At 39.0% G+C, this 21,031-nt stretch overlaps 1 protein-coding gene across 3 annotated transcripts in view; it reads right to left on the bottom strand.

Moving 5' to 3' along the window:
• AHNAK2 (AHNAK nucleoprotein 2) overlaps window positions 1-21,031 on the bottom strand; it is a 97,460-nt gene that overhangs the window by 59,914 nt on the left and 16,515 nt on the right. Inside the window, exon 1 of one of the 3 annotated variants that reach the window (XM_039352521.1) lies at window positions 8,494-8,855. The exons of 1 other annotated variant lie outside the window; for it this stretch is intronic. The gene's annotated coding sequence lies outside the window, so the exon portion shown is untranslated. Of the gene's footprint in view, window positions 1-8,493; window positions 8,856-21,031 lie in introns of those variants that run through there. One more of the 3 variants, XM_039352520.1, reaches the window with a different exon arrangement.

The raw sequence follows: 21,031 nt of genomic DNA on the forward strand, positions 1-21,031 counted from the left end.
TACAGAAATAAAATGTTGATCTCATTGTTTGGAATAAGAACTGAACTAACAAGATGAATAATATATTTTAAACTATTTTCCATTGACAGAGAAGTTAGAAGAACAGTTCCAGAGGAAACATTTGTCAACCTTCTTTCCAATCTAATGCATTATACAAGAAAAGTCGTTGCAGTGCACATTGGAATGTTTCCATCTTTAGTGAACTACTTTTAAGGAGTGACTGAGATAATCTGCCACACTTTACTGAGAGAACATTAAGTTAGCCCTCCAGCCTAAGAACTGAATTTTCTTTATGAAAGTGCCATACCAAAAACAGTTAGCAACCCACCCTGTCCCGGATATCAAAGAAGCCAACTTTATCAGTTACTCAACTACCTCACCCCAAAATTAAATGCCAAAATAAATACAGCTTGCAAGAAGTGTGAAGGTGGATTGTTATTCTCAGGACAATCTTCTTCAGGAGCCTGTCTGACAGACACAGCAGGGAGAGAATTTGATGAATGTCCAGCTCAAGTGAAATGGGGGCTAAACCACCTGGAGAAAGGCACTGTCAGTAGCAGCCTCTTCATTTAGGGATATTTATTTGTTTAAAATATTTATAGAACCAACAATTTTATAACCAACTCTGGGCAGCTCCCAATCAAAAGTTAAAACAACATTAAGAGCCATATTAAAATCGTAAAACCAATACACTGAAAACAAAAACCTGGCGCCAAGTTATACTTCTGATTGTGCAATCACCTAATCTTATTCTAGCGTTTGGGAGAAAAGCCAGATCTCCAAAGCTTTAAGGGAGGCTAGGAAGGTAGAGCTTTGCCAAAATTTGGGAAGAGTGTTCCATAGGGCAGGGGCTGCCACAGAAATTAGATGGCAATATATAGGGGAAGGGACTAGGAACTTGCCCATCATATATGACCTGGTAGGATGGATAGATGTTCTTAGGAAAAGAACATCTGGCCCTGTGGCATCTAGGGCTTTAAAGGTGATGACCAGCACTTTGAATTGAAACTGGAAGTCAGAGCAGCTCGTACACAAAGGTGTTACACGAGCAAACCTAGGGCCCCCCATTACTGCATTCTGGACCAGTTGAAGTTTTTGAGTGGCTTTCAGGGGAAGCCTCATGTAGTAATCAAAACAGAATAGCTTGACCTATGAGGTTAGCTCAGCCCCTTGAATCCTTTAGTAAACCTTTTAAGCACCAGGGACCGGTTACATGGAGAGAGGTTTTTCCGCAGACTGGAGGGGGCATGGTTTTGTGTGCTGTCTGCATCCCACGGTTGCTGGCATGCCGTGGCCCAGTACTGGTCCACGGATTGGGGGTTGGGGACTCCTGACCTAAAGGGAGGAAGACTTAACTGAAGTTGGCAACCAATGTAGTTGTAACCCTGGATAGATTCTTAAGGTTGTTTTAATGGAAGCATATTGTAAGCTGCCTGGAGTCACATGAGTAGTAGTCATATAGATATTAAATAAGTAAACAAACAATAAAGCTTGTGTGACACCTTCAGCACCAATTTTTAATAAAATCAAGGAGTTAATAATGGGGGATTTGATTTGTAAACTTGATCCTGTGCTGAATTGCTGCAAAGGACAGCATTTGAAGTAGCAATAGAGTCACTGTTAAAAGAGCCAGTTTGTGGGTAAGGCCTCAGGGTAGAAACCAGGAGACTCTGGATTCTAGTCCCACTTTGGGCACAAAGCCTTTTTAGTTGTTGGTGGATCTGTAAGTCCTAAATCTCCATTGGTAACAATTTCTTCCCTTTAATTGTTCCAACATCATCAAAATGAAACACATTTAAAAATGGGATTTGTCCGCAACTAGTTAGTTATACTTACCTAAGCTTTTTTTAAAAACGAGTTTGTCAAAGCTCTTGATAGAATGGCACCTGCCAGGCCTTCCTGGGGTTGGTGCTCCAAAAGTCCAAAAAAGCTCTGCTGCAAAAGCCCAGATGACCACTAGAGGCCAGCAAAGATAATGTTTTTTGTTGCCATGTAATGGTCTGGAGCAGTGATTCTCAACCTTTCTAATGCCGTGACCCCACAATACAGTTCCCCATGTTGTGGTGACCCCCAAGTGGGTGTGGCCACCAATAAGAGGGAGTAGGACAGCTAGGGAAAAGAGAAAAAAATGGCGGACAGCATGGTTTGCTGACCCCCGTGAAATGGTCATTTGACCCCAAATGGGGTCCCGACCCACAGGTTGAGAACCACTGGTCTGGAGCTTTACTGCCCAGAGATAATAATACTGTAATCCTATTGTATGGAATGAACCACAAATGTGAAAAGTCCTGCTGTTACTAGAAGCTGAGCTTAAGAGTTCTGAAGGGCCTCTTGTGATCTAAGTTAGCATGGCCAAGAATCTAATTTGACACACCCATTTGTTATTATTTGTTTTAAAAGGAACATCCTCTATATATCCCTTTGCTTGATTAAACCACTATTGCTATTTCTTATTCTTTCTTTTATCAGTTCCTTGATGTCTAACTGCTGCATGATTACCTCACTTGGCTGGCTGCTATTTCACTGGCTTAAGAAGTTCAAAGAGAGAAAAAACTGGGGAATGAAAGGAAGAGGTTGCTTTATGGATAGGCTGAAAATGCAGAGCTGGACCAGCAGGAAAAGAACCCATGCTATGTGTACCAGGATCTTGAATTCTTCCAGAAGATGTGACTTAGAACAGGGCTTTTCAACCTTTTCACCCATTGTACCACTTTTAGGATATGGCAACATCCGAGTACCACCAGTCGCTAGCAAGGTGTCAAAAACTTGACCCCAAAAAAAGGAAAAAAAGTGATAAAGTTCAGGTAGTCCTTGACTTACAACAGTTCGCTTAGTGATTCTTCAAAGTTACAATGGCCCTGAAAAAAGTGCCCCTCAAGCCACAGCCGAGCAAGACACCTGCCTGTCCATCCGGCGGCGTTCTTCCACCTGTCCAAGGTTTTCATTGTTCTGAGCATTTCTGTTGAGGATTGGCAGTGGGGGTGGGGTGTTGTTTGGTTTTTATTCCCCCCGTCTGTTGGGTGGTTGCAGCAGGTTTTGGTCACTTCACATGACCCTGGGACTCTGTGACCGTCATAAATATGAATCAGTTGCCAAGCATCTGAATGTAAATCACAAGACCCTGGATATGCTGCAACATTCCAGCTGATCGGCACTTCTTCTGGGCTCAACAGAAGCACCAGGATCAGTGCTGCTTTCCAGCTGATTGGTGCTTCTTCAGGGCTTAGCAGAAGCACCAGGATCAGCACCAAGCTCCAGCTGGAGCCTGGTGCTGATCCTGGCACTTCCGCTGAGCCCTGACAGCCCTGTAGCTGCAGCCATCTCTCACTCAGGCTTGTGCAGTGCTGCCACCAGTTCAGCTCATTCTCCTCCCTCATTACCACTTTTCTAGGATAGTCGCGTACCACCTGCCAGGTGCCAATGTACCACAGGTGGTACCCGTACCACTGGTTGAAAAGCCCTGACTTAGAAAACTGAAGGTATTCTAGTAGCCTATGAAAAAACTCACCCTGATAAAAACAATCATGTACTTGATACCATAAATTAACAGAAACATAAATTAAGATTGTGCAGCGATACAGCATAGAAGGGCAAATCTCTTCGGCTGCAGAATGTGAATCCAAGAAAAAACTTTTTTTTAAATGATATTCCTGACAGGAGTGTGCACTCTAAATCACTCTAAATCTGGATCTCTGCACAGCCTCTGAACTTATATCTTCTGCATATAATTAAATTGGGATAATTACTCTTCATAGATGCTAAATTCTGGTTGGCTGATTTTCAACTGATATTTTGCTTCCAATATGGCAAAGCATAGATGGAGTTGATGTTCACAGGTTATAGTAACATAATGTTCTCTTGTCAACTCAAGCCCTCACCAGATATATCCATCCACATTAATATGTATTATAATAGAAAATATATTGGCACTTCTGGCTGATTTGCTCAAAATAGTTACAAGTCACATGAGACAGGAAATAGAAATGCAATAATTATATAACCAAACAGTCCAATTATTACTATAAAATACTTTACTGAATGCAAACTGAGAACATGTTATTATCAAGTCAAATTTTTGTAAAAAAACTAGCTGAAGAAAGCCACATGGTATCTGGCTCTTTATCCTTCAGAAGGTAGAAAAGATGGAAGAAGAGTTAGGTATGAATAATATTCTAATAATCAGATAATAACAAGCTCTGTTCTTATAATATATGCTTATCTGTGGTTGACTTAAGCATAGTTTACTCAAATAATCAAGTTTTCTGAACTTGTAAGACATAGTGAACTTAAATCACATGGGCTGGGTTAACTGAAAATGTTACGGTAAAATATGACTGATGAGATCTCCACTTATCTTGGGTAGTCTGTATCTGCTGTATTATCCTAAAGATATTTATTGTATAGTACTCAAGCTTTTTTAATGTATAAATAAGCATTCAACCAGAATGCAACAGGCGAAAATGTAGATTATTTCCTCATGTTTCCTTTCTTGCTTTCCTTTCTTGCATGTATCTTCAGACTTTTAATAAAGTCAGCTGATCAAGCAAACTTGTTTGATGTGTGCTCAACTACATTTAGCAACACTGTAGGGATATAAACAGCTGAAGATACTACCTGTTTTATGTTCATTTAATCAGAGGAAATTTGCATTGCTTGCAATGAAACTCCCAAATTAGCATATGTAAAACAGTTGCTGCAACCCATTTCACTGCATGTTAACATGGATATCAATATCATTGATTTAACAGGACTTACTCCTGTCAGAAGAGCAGCTCTATACACATATTTTACATAGTGATACTTAGAGTTAAAACTAATGTGATAGATCTTTTATAGCAATCTGCTCTAATAATATTTCTGATCACATCCATTCATTTAATTGCACAGTATGCAATTGTGAATAAGAGTACAAATGTACAGTTGGCACCCTGTTGCTTTTCTTTAAAGATCATAAGAAGTGCAGGAATCATTTAAGTAAAATCATGTGGGTTAATTTCTTCAAATATGCTACTAAAAAGCAAGAGCAGAACTGGCTGGTTTACTCTCATTTAACACCATTCTACATGGAAAACATCAATGGAATCTACCAGATCCCCCAAAGTCTCAAGGTTAAGTTTGGATGATTTTGTTTTTTTAAAGCCACCTAGACCACCAATAATGTCTGTAAGCACTTCCTTGAAATGTACACAGAATAGTACTTGGATGGGGGGGGGGATACCTAAGGAAAAAGTGAATAGAAATAAACTGCACAGATGCAGTCACCAGGAATCAAGATCCAGTAAAGCAGGGGTCTTCAAACTTGGCCCTTTTATGACCTATGGACTTCAACTCCCAGAATTCCTCAGCCATCGTGCCTTGCTGAGGAATTCTGGGAGTTGAAGTCCACAAGTCATAAAAGGACCAAGTTTGAAGACCCCTGCAGTAAAGGGTTTTATTTTTCCTGTAAACATGGCAAACAAAGGCCATGTCTAACTAAAGTATTATTTCAAAACTTGCTACACTGTTCAAATGGGAAGGAGACGATTGAATGAGGAATTGCTTGCAGTTGAATGGAGGGAGGCCACCAGCTTTCATTCAGTTCCAATTATAGTCCCTTAACAGGAGCTAGGAAGGAGATGGAACATTTTTGTCTTCCATGTGTTTGTGGTCTCCAAGTCCAGCAGCTCCAGCCAGCATGGCCAACAATCAGGGATGACAGCATGTATACCGATAGTAAATCAGGAAGATCACACATTCTTCATTCTCTGATCCAGAATTTATATAGTTTGAAATGCTGAGACTGGGATTCAGCTAACAACAGTAAATCAGAACATTAGTGCTCAATGAACATTCAGAATGCAAATATTTTTTATTGAAAAATGCCATCAATGTTTCTTCTACTAGATCTGCTTGTGTAATAATAAACCTTGAGATTTGCTGTATAAGGCTGCAATCTTGTTCAAATACTTAGTTATAAGCTCCATTAAAGTCATAGGACTTGCTTCTGAATAAACACTGATGAAGTTGCATAACATCTCAGTTTGTCCAGTTAAATGAATGAGCCTACTGTATAAGACTATAATCCTTCACACAATTATCTGTGAGTAAGCCCCATAGCAGACCTATTTCTGAGTAGGCATTGTGGAATTTCTGCTATTATAATTCTATTTACAAAAAAGTCAATGCCATTCAATTGAATGGGATTTCTGAGCTAACATCTGAATAAAACAGGCTTTGCAAATGCCCAGCTCTGGATCATTTCCAGAAAGCTAATATTTATTGCATAAATTGGTATCACATGTTTGAGTATTGCACACAGTTGTTTTTAAAACTTGGAGTGACAGAGATGCAACAGAGAAGGTCAAAATAGAAGATGGCCATGATTAATTAAGATTGACAGGTATAAAGAACATAAATCTTACAGTTCTTGCATTAGAAATATTTGTGGACTCATTGCTTATAACTCCAGAAAATAAGTCAGCATTCTGATTGTTGTGTGGATGAACCAGATGATATGTAAGTCACTTGGTTAATGGAGGTACAGTACTCTCTTTGGGGAGATGGGTATGCAGGCTGTCTCTGCATACAGAGCTAGCTTTGCTTGTCCAGAAGATCCAGGATTCCAGAAATGCAAGCAGACAACAGCTTAAGTGCTTGAAAACTACTGCAGATGAGCATAAATCAACCATGGCCATGGTAAATAGGGAACACATGAGTTATTGGGATCCAACACATGTCATGGAACCATTTTAGGGAAAACTGTAGATAGGACACACTTGAGCTAGAGCAGTGGTTCTCAACCATTTTAATGCCGCGACCCCCAACCGGTTGTAAGTCGAGGACTACTCAACCAGTGGTAAGTCGAGGACTACTCAATTGGTGCAGCACCATTTGCAGAATGGGACTTTTGGTGGGCTCAGCAGGGCAGAGACAGCCTGGACAATTCCTATTGGCTTTTGAAAGCCAATAGAATTAGACTCTATTCAAAAGAGTCTATTCTATTGGCTTTCAAAAGCCAATAGAATAAAAGGGAGTAGCACAGCTAAGGAAAAGGGGAAAAAATGGCAGACTGTGTTGTTTGGCGACCCCTGTGAAATGGTCGTTCGACCCCAAATGGGGTCCCGACCCACAGGTTGAGAACCACTGAGCTAGAGAGAGGATTGATCTGACTGAGGATAAGATTTTTTTTTCTCCTGTGGGTTTGCATGAAATAATGTTTCTTAATCTTGGCAATGTCAAGATGTGTGGACTTTAACTCCCAGAATTCCCCAACCACCAACATCTTAACATTTTTGAAGTTGAGAAAACTTCACAAAGCAAAGTGACTATGTTGCAGCCACACCTGCCACAGCTGCTTTGTTTCAGAAGTTCTCTGTCTTCAGCAAGCTGTCCCAACAGGTACAGTGGCACTTTTCTAGAGCTGGATGAGAGCTGCTCATTTCTGTAGGAAGAAATGGGTGCAGGGATGTTGACTCTGCTATAGGTGGGATTTAGGACTAAGCTTCCAGGCTATTGCAATTGAGAATCAAGTTAGTCCTTCATTTTTTGAAGTGTGTTCTGTGTACAGTGTGCTTCCACATAGTAATGGGGGTCATACACACCACAGTATTCAAAATGCTGAGCACTGATTTTTGCATTCAGTAATAGGGGCTGATCTAGAAAAGACCAAATGTGATAAATGAGCTTCATTTACACACAGTACATCACAGAGCCCAAATTCCAGACTATTGTTTCACTCTTCTTCTTCACACTGAATTGTCTCGGAAACTAACTGTGAAGAAATTTTGGAGGGATAGTGCCCATCCTGGGCAACCCCCCAGAACTGGTCAGGTTCAATAATAGGTCCACATACAAGAGACTTGGGAAGTTCTTAATTCCTAAATTCAAGAGAAATGCATTTGACAGGAGCTAATTTATTGCAACCTTTTGGATTGCAACTCCTTCCAAACCTCAGTTTAAAAAACCTCCACCCCAGAACAATTTCAGTAGTGTATATATTTTAAAAATGTTTTTAATCCAACAAGTCTAATTTCTAAACTACTAAGGAGGAGGTGCAGATTACCCCTCTATGGTCTTTCTAGCTCTTTCCCTCCTCCAGCACTACAAAATTTAAGGGTGGGTGTGCCTCTTGTTCTCAGTTGGCATCTCTGGAGCACTCTACAATCGGACATGCTGCGTTCTTTAGCATGCCTTTTGTACGCGGGCACACTGCTCTACTATAAATCCCATGCATCAAGAAATACATATTTAAAATGTTCATCTTGGTTTGCAATCTGGTGAAAATCGTTTCCCAACAACACAAGGGTTGGGGGTGGGGGGGAGAGAGAGAGAGAGAGAGAGAGAGAGAGAGAGAGAGAGAGATCCCTCTCCACAAATGACCCCAATTTATATACAAAGTTCTGAAAAGTTGCTCTGAAGTTGCAAGACATCAAGGCATGCTAATCCCAGAGCAGCCCCTCCTTTTTCAAGCAGACCTTAGCAAAAACTGTTGCACAGGAGTTGAACCAAACGAACCTTGTTGCTACCGCCTGATGAACGCTGATGGGTGAGGGGGAATTTCTTCTCCCGTCCAAACCGCGCAGTCGTCTCCGTACTCGGTGGCGGTTCTCGCAGCCCGCGGAAACCTAATCCCTGCTGCAGGAAGACCACAGCTGGACTGCTTCCTTCAAGTTGGAGCCACTTACGGGTCTTGTGCCGAGGGTGAGTCACCCTCCACCATGAGGAAAGAGGCTGGGGCGATGGCTTGTCAAGATGACTCCTGTCTTTAAGCCTACATTTGCAAGCACCAATGTCGATGCAGGGGTGGAGAGAGCGGGAGGGAGAGAAGCAGGGATCCCCGTGGCTGCGAAGGCGAGGGCAAAACAAATGTCTTTTTTCCTGGGATTCATTTCAAGGCTTGCCTGGGGCCGATGAGTCATGAATACACTTCTCTCTCTCTCTCTCTCTCTCTCTCTCACACACACACACACACACACACACACACGTACAGCAGATCTACGCAAACATTTATTACAAGGAGCGCAGAGTAGCTTTATATTTACACTTTTACAAAAATCTGAGACTTCCAAAGATAAAGCGGCTTCTTCCGTTTTAAAAAGTCACTTTAGCAGCAGCCATTCTGGAATGCAGGAATACAGGCTCGCTCCCTCTCTGGCCTGCCTTTACCTGCTGCAGTCCCATTTCACTAGGACAATGCATATGTTCCAATCACACCTATCCTAAAAATACACACCTGCTCATTACTGAGGAGTCCTTAAGTCGCTGCTTAAGTGACAGATATCCTATGAATTAGCTGCATGCATTTCTTGAACAGAAAGACAAAAACGTTTTGGTTTCACAGTTCCATCTCAATTTAGCTATGGTTAAGTCCCCGGGAATGCCAGTCATTGGATAAGTTTGTTGCCCCTAACTTAAATTCCTCTCATGGTCAATAACATCTTGCATGTTTGAAACCAGTGCTTTCAACCTTAGCAACTTTGAGACATGTGGACTTTCAACTCACAGAATTCCCCATCCAGTCAGTTTGACCAAACTCGTTTTCTTGTGACCAGTTTCAACCTCTGACATTTAAGCAATTGTAATTTTTAATAACTGTAAACAGCATTTTTCCTACCGGTATATCCCAGGACTTGGCAAATAGTTTGGTCTTCCCATTTATTTTTGAATTTATATGGCTGCCCATCTCAGTTCAGTGACTGGATGTTAACAATGCATGAATACATAATATAACAGGATAAACAATGCTAAACAATAAAACTATCTCACAGCTGATCACTGTCCATTCTGGCCCTAGTCCCTGATAGAAAAGCCAAGACTTCAAAACCTAACAGGCTCAGGACCAGCAGAATCTCAGGTGTGGATAGTGCTCTCTTGAATTGAGCAGCATTTCCTCCAGTTTGGCTAAAAGGTTGTGAACTGGTATTCCATCATGTCCCTTGTTCTCTTAGTAGAAAACCAACTTAGTAATAGGTCCAGTGTAACTGTGTAGTAAACCGTCCCTTATGCCAGTCAGAAAACAGCTGAAGAATTATGTCAAGGCATTAGAGCAGGGGTAGTCAACCTTGGCTCTTTTATGACTCGTGGACTTCCAACTCCCAGAATTCCTGAGCCAGCTGTGCTGGCTCAGGAATTCTGGGAGTTGAAGTCCACGAGTCATAAAAGAGCCAAGGTTGATTACCCCTGCATTAGAGGAGAAACTCAATTAGCCAAGAAGGATTAGGAGCGAATGAGAAATTACTTTGCTTCGGAGGCAATGCACAAAACTGTCTTCACAACAGTTCCTTTGAAATGGGAACTAATCTGATTAAAACCTGAAATTAATCAGCAAAATGTGAAAAAAACATGTTGGAAGCCCTTCAGTCTGGGGGGACGTAAAGATGATAGCTATTTGGAATAACAGAGTTGGAAGGGACCTTGGAGGACTTTCTCAGGCAGGAAACTGTATACCATTTCAGACAAAATATTGTCCAATCTCTTCTTAAAAATTTAAAAACTTCCTGTTGCACCACAGCTTTTGTCGTATCAACCAGAAGTGGAACCAGCTGGTCTGGGTGTCATAATGACAGTTGCAATATATCCTATGTGATGGGCCCTAAGTTTGGTGATGCAATTCTTTTCACCTGCTTAGTGCATTTTCCTTTTTGATCAGTTAAATTGTCAGTGTTATTTAAGAGGTCAGTTACATGGTTTCTTCATTTTTGCTTCTTTGGGTGAGATTATTTTTGCAATTGCTTCTTTGTAGGTAATATGGTTCTTTTATTTAACTTTGGACTAGCAGGGGTTATTAGGAAGAGTAAAGTATTCACCAAAAATTGCAGCTAAAATGCTTTCTTTAACAATTTATATCATCAACATCTAGTACTGGGCAGTACCTACCACTTCATATGATGACATAGGCTGATTCAACTTGTAAGGATAAAGGCCTCTGAAAAAGAGATACCTTTAGCAAAATATACCAAAAATCATTGCATCTGACTTTGCACATTTAGAGGCCATCAGATCCCTCAGAATTAAGGTTTGGAAACCATAATCCTTTTGTCTGCCAGCTATAAAATTCAGAGAGGCATTGCCTTGGAATTTGGATGTTCAATTTAGACATCATGACTACTGATCAATCCACCCATTTTCCAGGTAGGTAGAAACAACTCTTCATGCAACACATGGACAACAATGGAATTCAACTCCATCTGAGGTAGCCATAATTAGTGACCTGGGTGGCTTTAAAAACAAGATCATGCAAATTTACAAATTAGTTTGTATACCAGACTGTCTTTTATCTTTAAAATATGCATAGATGGCCCTGCTAACTCTCATAAACATAAAAGGAGTGCCAAGGTGGTGCCATGGCCATCTGTAAATCACTTCAACAATGTGATGAAGTCTTTGTGCAAATGATGCACGTGATGTCAATTGCCTCCTTACCTCCCTTTCAATACCCACGTATAGTGAAGATTGTACACTTAGAGCCACACTGCCCGAATTCTCTATGATATCAGTACAAACCCTGCTGGTATGTGCAAAGTTACACATAGATAACCCGGGCAAGCATGAGCTTTCCAAAAGACACAGTTGCTTTCATGCTTCAAGGAGGGATGCTTCATCTGCAGTGACATTTTTTATGAATCGCCTCTTTCAAGTCAGCCCCATTAATGATGAACATCAACCAGCCAGACATGAGGGCAGTGGGGCCCTCCTCTTTTGTGACCTGCCAATTGCCAGTTCAAAAAATTATTCAGAGCTTGGAACCAGCATATATAGCCATCAGGATTAGTAACCAGTGATTGACAGTTTTAATAAATTTAAAGCAGTTTATTGGCTTTGTCCTTGACCTTTTGCATTCTTTTAAACTCAACAGTTTAAGGATTTGAGATCTGTCCCATGATGTTCAATTGCCACTGGAACCCAGAATCGGACTATTGCATTTGTTTTAAATATTGTTGTGACTTCAGGTCAAAGTGGGTTGGCGCTGCGTCCAAGGGAGAAATGTTGCTGAGCATTTGCAGGAACTGGTTTGTTCAAGTTTATTTCAAACTTTCCTCTAGTGATTTCCCCTCTAGGAAAGGGGAGGGATAATGGCAGATGAATATCTTTGATAAAATGCCAGAAGCAAATCAGGTTCAGGAACATCATCTTGAAAGAACTACAGTGCTGAAACCTTTATCCCACCCTAAATGCAATATGAAACAGAAAATACTAGCCCATGCAAAGTGGAAACATAGCATTAGCTATTACTTGCCATTCTTACCACAGTGTTGCTCAAACTTGCAACCTGAAGCATGTAAATTCCATGAACTCCCAGCGAGAAAATTGGCAAATTTGAGAAACATTGCAATACAGTGATAGATTATAAGGAGCAATAGTAAATGATGCTTATTCTTTTCTGAAATGCATTTCTTTGATATCAGGAAAAATGCTACATTGTTTAAATTACTAATTTGCCATACTGAATCTCTAATTTTGAAACCCAAATTGACATTTATACTGAGCACATAATTTGTTCTAAAATACTGTAAAGTATAAATTGTGCATGCAAAAGACCTGGGTTCTCCCTTGAGTTCTCTAGCTTCTAATATTCCTAATATTTTTAACACAATCTTGTTGGCTGCAGGATTTAAGAGCCTCCTGACAAGAGGACTTTTGTAGTGCTTCTTGGGCAAAGTCCATCTTTTTCTTGCTACTTCATTTATTCTTCTTCCATGAGTTCTGTCCAAGGACAAGAGGAAAATGAGTTTAAGTTCCCTTTACTCATTTTTGTGTAAAATGATTTTTGCACAGAGATATTTAGGCAACTACACTGTACTGTCAAGAGATTGGCAAAAGGAGTCTTGCTCTAGGGCGGACCTCAACAAGAGCTGGGAAAACCTGTGATTGTCCTGCTTACAAAAATAGAAATTTTATTTCAGCCTTTTTTAAAAAAAAATGCTAATATGAAATAGCATTTGAAATACGAGTTGATATTCCCAGGGAAACCCCCATGTCTGTCTCCAAACTACCTCACAGTCAATTGTGGAGAAAACTGTGAAGAAAAGATAGAAGTTGTCTTCGACTTAAAACTGTAATGGATCCTGGAATTTCCATCTTAAGTCCTGATGGTTGTACAGTAGTGGCCAAAATTGTGGAAACCTTTTGGGAAAAGTGTATTTTTGATGGCTAATAACACCACTTTTTTGGGGGGAATAGTACCATAAAATTATATATCAATGGAAATATAATTTAATCAAGAATGTAATGCAACAAAGTTTGTTCAATCATTTGTACTGTATTCTATGAAAAGTTATAACCAGATAACCAGAAAAAGGAAACACAACTTGCTTAGGTTGATATCAGGTAGCTTTCCTTCATCTGCTTGTAGCCAATGAACATGAGTGTTTAGAGAGCAAGGTGTCATCTTGTTTTGGCAATGAGCCAATCAGATCACAGTAGGATTCAGTTATTGATGTCATGTATTGAAGCTGAGAGGAGGACATTTGTCAGTGTGTTATGTGATCGCTATCAAGTTGGTTGGGTTTTTTTTCTTTCATTTAGTGAGCTTGTAAAAAGTAATAAAATCAAAGTAATCATGCAAAGAGTTGACTGGTTGCCCAGAAAGCAATTTAAAATAGTATTATTAAGTGAACAAGGCTACAGTTATAAAGAAATTAGAAGAAAAATTGGTGGAAATTTAACCAGAGGTGGCATTTCTACTATACACTTTTCCCAAAAGATTTCCACAATTTTGGCCACTACTGTAAATTGAGGCACCTACAGGACTGAACCCAATTTTATGACTTTTTTTCCCAGCAATTTTTAAGCAAACCTTGGTTGTTAAGTGAACATGGCAGCAAACACTGATCATTATCAATGTATTCCTATGGGTATTTTTTTGCTGGCAAAACTGCAAAAACATCATAAATTGCAGTCATGTGACTGTGGAACATTTAAGTGGTCAAAGGTGAGCCAGTTGTCAAGTGCCTGAGGTGCGGTCATATAACTGTGGGGATGTGTGCAGCCATTGGAACCAGGTCAGAAGTAGCTTTGGGGGGGGGGTTGTAACTTAAAATAGTTGCTAAGTTGTTCATAAGTTAAGGACTACCTGTATTAATGTACACATCTTGAAATCTGAAGGGAAAAATGGGATGTAAATCGAATTAATCATAGATAATAAAATCTGCTTTGTTTGGCCAATGCCCGCTAAGCTCAAAAGATCTCTGATCACTTATCACTGAGTTTAAGGAAAGAATGTTTGCTTTAGAAATATATTTTTTTTTCAAAGGATAAGTACATTTTGGAGAAATTCTTAATGAAGAATGGTGTTCTTGCTCTTCATTATATGGTAGCCTAGGATGTCTGTATATTTTTCTCTCTTTCATTGTAAAGTCATGTTTTCAGTCATCTGCCACTTTCCTGGTGAATCCTAAGGTAAGATACTAGGAAAAATCTTCCATATTGGACTCTTTCAGCAATTGTGCCATTGTCACCACTGTGGAGAATCCTTGAGTACTTTAGTGGAATTACCCATTCAGTTTTTCTGTTCCCAATTTAAGTAGAGAATATGGAAAGAACATTTGTGTGCAGTTGTAATTTTAACATACAATTTAGGATTTGGGACCTGTTCTAAATTGTTCACTGTTTGGCTTCATTAGAACCAGTCTCAATACATAACTAATATCAGTTATGATAACTATATTACTTCATTATTACTTTTACATATGCTGAGAGAGTTCTCTTAAATATGAAGAACTAGGGCCAGCAATAATTAGCTCACACTCTGAAATGGAAGAGCCCAACAACAGTTTCATTGCACAAAGCTTATTTACTTACTGAAATCAATTAATGAGTTACCTGCTGCCTTCCATGTCTGTGAGTTTGTCATTCAGAGTGGCCACCTAAAAATTCATCCATGCATTTTAGAAAGCTAGATTTGGTGTTTGTAGAATTGTCATTGACTGTTGTGCATTCCAGTGCAAAGCTGCATCATATATTCTCCAGCAGTGGCGACAAAGTCAGCATGATGAAGCGAAAGTAATTCAGGGAATTACTGATATAATCTTTTTAACATTTATGTACCAGTGGCAGTGAATTACCCACTGTACAAAATATAGGAAATGGCACAGACTTTGGGCTTGATCAGGATTGCATAATTTGAGTTTCTGTGTTTCCAGGGTATCATAAGCTTCCAAAATCTTGAGTGTATCTAATTGTAATTTAATACAGTAAAAGGGAAAAACTGTTAAATACCTATCTAAAAGATAATATATTAATTATAATTAATATTAATTACCCTGCAGTATAAATGTCCTTAAATCCCATTTAGTGTTGTTCAGCTCCCTTGCTAATTCTTGGACCCCAAAAAAGTTTGCCTCTGGTGGTTCTTAGATCAGAAAAAAATGACTAAATTGACCAAAGTGATCAATTCATCACTGGTAAGCTAAACTGAACAAAGAACTAAACCAAAGTCTGTCTGTCTGTCTGTCTGTCTGTCTGTCTGTCCCCTCCTTCCCTCTCCCACTCCCTCTCCCACTCCCACATTTTTTGGAACTAATTTGCCATTGCCTGGTCCCTAGGGCTGGGAGAGAGTGACTGGCATAAAGTCATCAAGTTGTCTTCATGGCTAAAGTGGGATTAGAGCTCATGGTCTTGAAGTTTCTAGCCTAGTGCCTTAACCTGAAAATATTATTTCATATCATAGATTATTAACTGCTGTACAATCCAGTTTAACTTTCTAGATTTTGGTAAGTGCACTATTGTTATGAGAAGGGAAACCTAGTGGGGTGTAATATTCTTGCAATCATCAAGGAATGTATATGTTGCTAGATGACCAAGAGGACGCCCTCGAAATACATGATGAACAACGTTCATGGAAGACTTAAGATGCTGAAGTACTTACCCAAGATCAAAAACACTGGAGATCCCTTGCTACCTGATATTGTCAAGAGCCAGGGAAATCAGAAGATCCAGGCAGTTCAAATGAATATAAAGATTTATTGCAAGCTTAAGCTGTCTACAACAATCTGAACCACTAACAGTTAAAGCAGTTTGGCAGTAGATAAGGAATTCACAGTGGGCTGGACATAGATCTCCTGTGGGCACGAAGGGCTCAGCCTGGTCATCTCCTATATATATGCTACATAGCATGGAAAGATCTAGTGCTAATGCTCTGATGTGCAACAAAGATCCCTTCTGCTGTAAAACAATGTGTCTAAAGCAGATGGTTAAAGCCATAACTATATTTTTAAAGCATGTTTAAATGAAATAAACAATGAGATTTTGGTCAAAACCCCACCAACAATATCTCTTTCCTATCAGGATATTTCATAGAACCTCTATGTTTAGAGAAAGTATTTAACTGAATACCAGACACTGGAGAAAAATAATGGAAAAAGATCATTGTCTTCCTGCCATTTCAGATTTTTCTGGAAAAGTAGGTTAGCTAGGTGGAAAATATAGAGTTGATGTATTTTTCTACAATCTCAATTAGGGACAAGCAACCACATCTTTAAGTTAATTTGCACTACAACTTTCATAGTCCTTTGCTGAGGTAGCTGGGATTGGGAGAAATTGAAGTCTATTTAAGTGTTTCTAGAATACAGTATGTATCTGTAGGGATAGAGAATATAGTTTTCCTCAGATTGCAAATCTTGAGTGCCAACTGAATGGGCAACCTAGTGATCCATACTTGTTTTCTAGCAGCTGGCCCAGTTTGTGTCTTGTTTGGTTGATACTATCTTTGTTACGTAAACTGAAGTTGGAAATTATCCATGTCATTACATTCTGTATTCACCCTTTGCTTCATCATCCTGTCCCTAAAACTGAAACTAAACAAACATATGCTGCCACACCCATGTTTAAAATGAGACATTGTCCCATGACAACTTCTCGTGTTTATTAATTTCAATACTCATAAGGGTGTTCTATAAAAGGAAAAAAAATGCATACGTTGGTATATAATAGTCAAAATGGTATACAACACAAAGTCAGTAGCTGGAACTGAATCTACTTTGTATTCAGGCTGATAATTAAAATTTTGATTCATGATTAGCTCTCCTTGGTTGGTTTGTGTCTAGACAAATGAGTATTTTTAGATATCTTACATAACTCTGCAGGCTGATGCAGAGAAACAAAGGAATAGGACACTGAAATACTGTAATATGTTTTAGCTACTACAAAGTTTTTAACCGTTTCGGTATGACTAAATAAAAGCTGAGATGTAATAGTTAATTTTTGTAGATAGTATACATTGTAGTTTCCTTGTGCCCATCCTATCTACATGCTTTAATGAAATCTTTTTGAAAATTGATTCTAATCCATTCAACATAGGAAGATTCTTGTTGAGGTTATGGAAAAATCACTGTAATCTGTGCAGTTGATGCTAAGATAGCTAGACAAATCAGTTTATTTGGTAAGAAGGCAATCTCCAATTTTCCTAATTATGTGGCTTCAACTAAGGATTTGTCTAAGCTCTCATGCTTGGCTGATGCTCAAATTTATTGTACTTTTCTTGGAGGAGAATGGAAAATAAGATTTATTTCATGACACTGTGTATTAAGCAGAGTATTTATGAAATGAAACATATCTATGAATCTTTAATTGAGCTAAATTTGGAATTCATTTTTGGGGACAAATATTTGCATGGGAATAGGGAGGATTACATAGAAAGTGCATGTGAATTATGAATTAGTATTGAAATAGCATCAGATTTCAAGAACTGAAGCAGTGTTTCTCAATATCAGCAGTTTTAGGATATGTAGACTTCAACATCCAGAATTTGTTGGCAATTATAACTATCTATGGGATTCTGGGAGTTGAAGTCCACACATCTTAAGGTTGAGAAACACTGGTTAGAACAGTGGTTTTCAACCTGTGGGTCGGGACCCCATTTGGGGTCGAACGACCATTTCACGGGGGTCGCCAAACAACGCAGTCCGCCATTTTTTCCCCTTTTCTTTAGCTGTGCTACTCCCTTGTATTCTATTGGCTTTTGAAAGCCAATAGAATAGACTCTCTTGGATAGAGTCTAATTCTATTGGCTTTCAAAAGCCAATAGGAATTGTCCAGGCTGTCTCTGCCCTGCTGAGCCTGCCAAAAGTCCCATTCTGCAAATGGTGCTGCACCAGTTGAGTAGTCCTCAACTTACGACCGGTTGAGTAGTTCTGGACTTATGACCGGTTGGGGGGGACGCGGCATTAAAAAGGTTGAGAACCACTGGGTTAGAAGATTCTTTCTCAGTACTTTTTGGAATGATTAATGAAGCCATATGACTGATTGGGATCATATGTGAGAAGCTATATAAATGTTTTAAATCAATCAATTTAAATCAATCAATCAACAAATGACAACATGAGATCATAAAGTTAGTCCTGAAAGCACTGTAAAAGAAGCTTAGAGAATGTAAAAAAGACTAAGTGCTGCTGTAATTGGGCTTTTATCTTTGAACCACCTTGCATATTTTAGGAAATAAGTAAAAGCCTTGTTTATTCTTGTTATGGGGGGGTGGAGAGGAAAGAGGGCAGAAGGGTAAACAATGACTGGATTTCCTTCTAGCCAGAACTTACTCTGGCATGGATCTAATTTGCTTCCAGCAGAATTCTTGGAACCCCCCCCCACCCCCTTTTTTCTTCAAGGAAGTCTTAGCTCCTAGTGCCTGCATAGACTAGTTACTGCAGTTTTCTTGGCAAGATTTCAGAAGTGGTTTGCCATTGCCTTCTTCCCAGGACTGACAAAGAGAGAGAGAGAAAGAGAGAGTCCTGCCCAGTGATTCAGCTGGCTTTATGTCTAAGGTGGGACGAAAGCTCACAGCCTCCCAGTTTTTAGCCGGGTGCCTTAACCACTGCACCAAACTGATTCTCCATTAGCACTTATTTTACTCTAAAAGTATTTGGTGAATATTTCCATTTTCTTATTTTTTTTCTTTTTTAGAAAGTAAGCATGATTCTCTCTCCTAACAGCTCTCTATCAGGATTAGTCCTGGGAACTACAAATTCTAAAGAGTGGCATCATCATTTTGAATTGAGAGACAGCTCTGAGAAAACACATCATATTTTCCCCCACATTCAGCAATGTGTATTCATACTGACACAAATGGGCAAATGTCATTTTGTTTTCATTCCTTGAAATTTCCCTCTAAAATGAATTGCAGAAAATTCTCAATTCTTTTATTAATAATACTATGATTCATAGATTTATGACCGAAAAATATTACATGGTCACAAAATAGAGATCTCAGCAGCATGGAATAGATTTTAATGTCAAATGTAAGAAATGAAAACATCTAACAAGCATTCTGCAATTTACTTACTAAGGGGTCTGTCCATCCTTGTGCAGAAACAGTGATGAATGGTGAACCAGGCCTGACAGAAAGTACCATCAGAACATAGCAAGACCCAGGTCCAACTGAAATGTCACAAATCTTCACATAGCAATGCCATGGAACAGTATCATAATCAACAATTATTGTTCAGAGTCCATGGGGGTGGGGCAGACAGCAAGATATGCGTAATAACATCATCATGCAATGCAAATGACGCATCTTACGGTCTTGCATTAAGTGTTATATAAAAGGTATGTAACTAGCATTTTCATGTTGTCATCATGCAACTATCATTCATTTTGTTGTTGTTTGTTGTCATTGCAGTTTGTTACACACTATGTTGATAATATATCCTGGGTATTTTTGATTGCAGTGGGAGAGAAATATGTGCAATAAATAAATATTTAATTAGTACACTGCATGGTATTCTTACTGTTTTTCCTCAAGGCATATCAAATATATTTTGCTGTAAATGATACCTTACAATCTCCCATACCAAGATAAAGACATGGGGCACAAAAGCATCCCTTCCCTATGCCTGACAATAAATACCCCACTACTATCAATAGTTTAATTAATTAATAATTTGCTGCCTATTGTTGAGATCCACAATCTAGTGAATGGCAAGGGAACTTTATTTCTTCTCTAACTTACTTTTTCTCTTTTCTCTCTTAGGTTCAAAAGTTACTGCTCAACTTTTTTTTGGAGATACACATTTCATTGCTCACTCTGGGTTCTTTAGATCGTTATCTATGACTCACTTTTTCCATTGGTCACTTTTGATTATGAACATCTGGGCAGAGGCCTTCTTTAGTTCACCACAGTATACTGCTGAGTTATCTTATACATGTATTAATAATATGGCATAGCACTGAGTATTAAAATGCTTAATATGTTCCGTGTTCTTCACATATTCCCATTCAAAAAGCATCAGATCTCTTCAAAACTGAGGCCAGCAGCAGACTTGAAGAAATAATAGAAAGTAGTGATTGGCTAGACTGCACCTCTTTGGGCTGAAGGTGAAGATTCTTTTTTTAAAATATTTCCCTGGTTTTTTTAAAAAATCAGATTTGTGGGTAGAGAAATTGGAAGGAAGTTTTGTCTGATTTTCTTAAGGGTGATAATAACACTGCTAAAGGGGGAAAACCTTCTGATGTTTTTCCTTTGGAAGCCAGGGAGATAAGAATTGCTGTAGAGATGACATCTTTTTTAAGAAATCTATAATAGATAACATATAATGAACGGTAGCATGTTCACACACCTTGTCCATTGACATAAGAAGAGGAATCTTCCACCTATTTCTCCAAAGTTCTCTTTTTTCCTGAAATAATTTCAAAGCCTACTTCTTTTTCATTAAAACTAGTCCTGATAGAGAAAAAAAATGGTGAGTAGAATATGACAGTAACAGCTCTTCTCTTTTAGAGTTGCTTCTCAGAATTTGAGAATCAATACCAAATACATTCTGTCTCCAGAATATTCTGTTTAGTTTTTTAAATTAGATTGAGAGTCCTATCTTTCTCTTCCTACTATGAATTTCTCAAATGACTTTTGAAGTCATACATGCCAATAAGTAAATCAGTAAATTAATGGTTGCCTTATAAAACTGCTGTTTCTTCCAGTTTCCTGAAATGATTCTGGATTCTAGGATTAAGATAAGTGCATAATGAAAGAAAACATTTTGCAGAGTCCTAAATCCTGCACTGGGCATAAAAAGCAGGGGTGGGGTGTAGTCAAGCTTCCTTGATTCATTAACTGAATGCATCACCT

Source organism: Crotalus tigris, unplaced genomic scaffold (genome assembly GCF_016545835.1).
Source record: "Crotalus tigris isolate CLP2741 ecotype Arizona unplaced genomic scaffold, ASM1654583v1 scf7180000018436.2726382, whole genome shotgun sequence".
NCBI classification, from domain to species: Eukaryota; Metazoa; Chordata; class Lepidosauria; order Squamata; family Viperidae; genus Crotalus; species Crotalus tigris.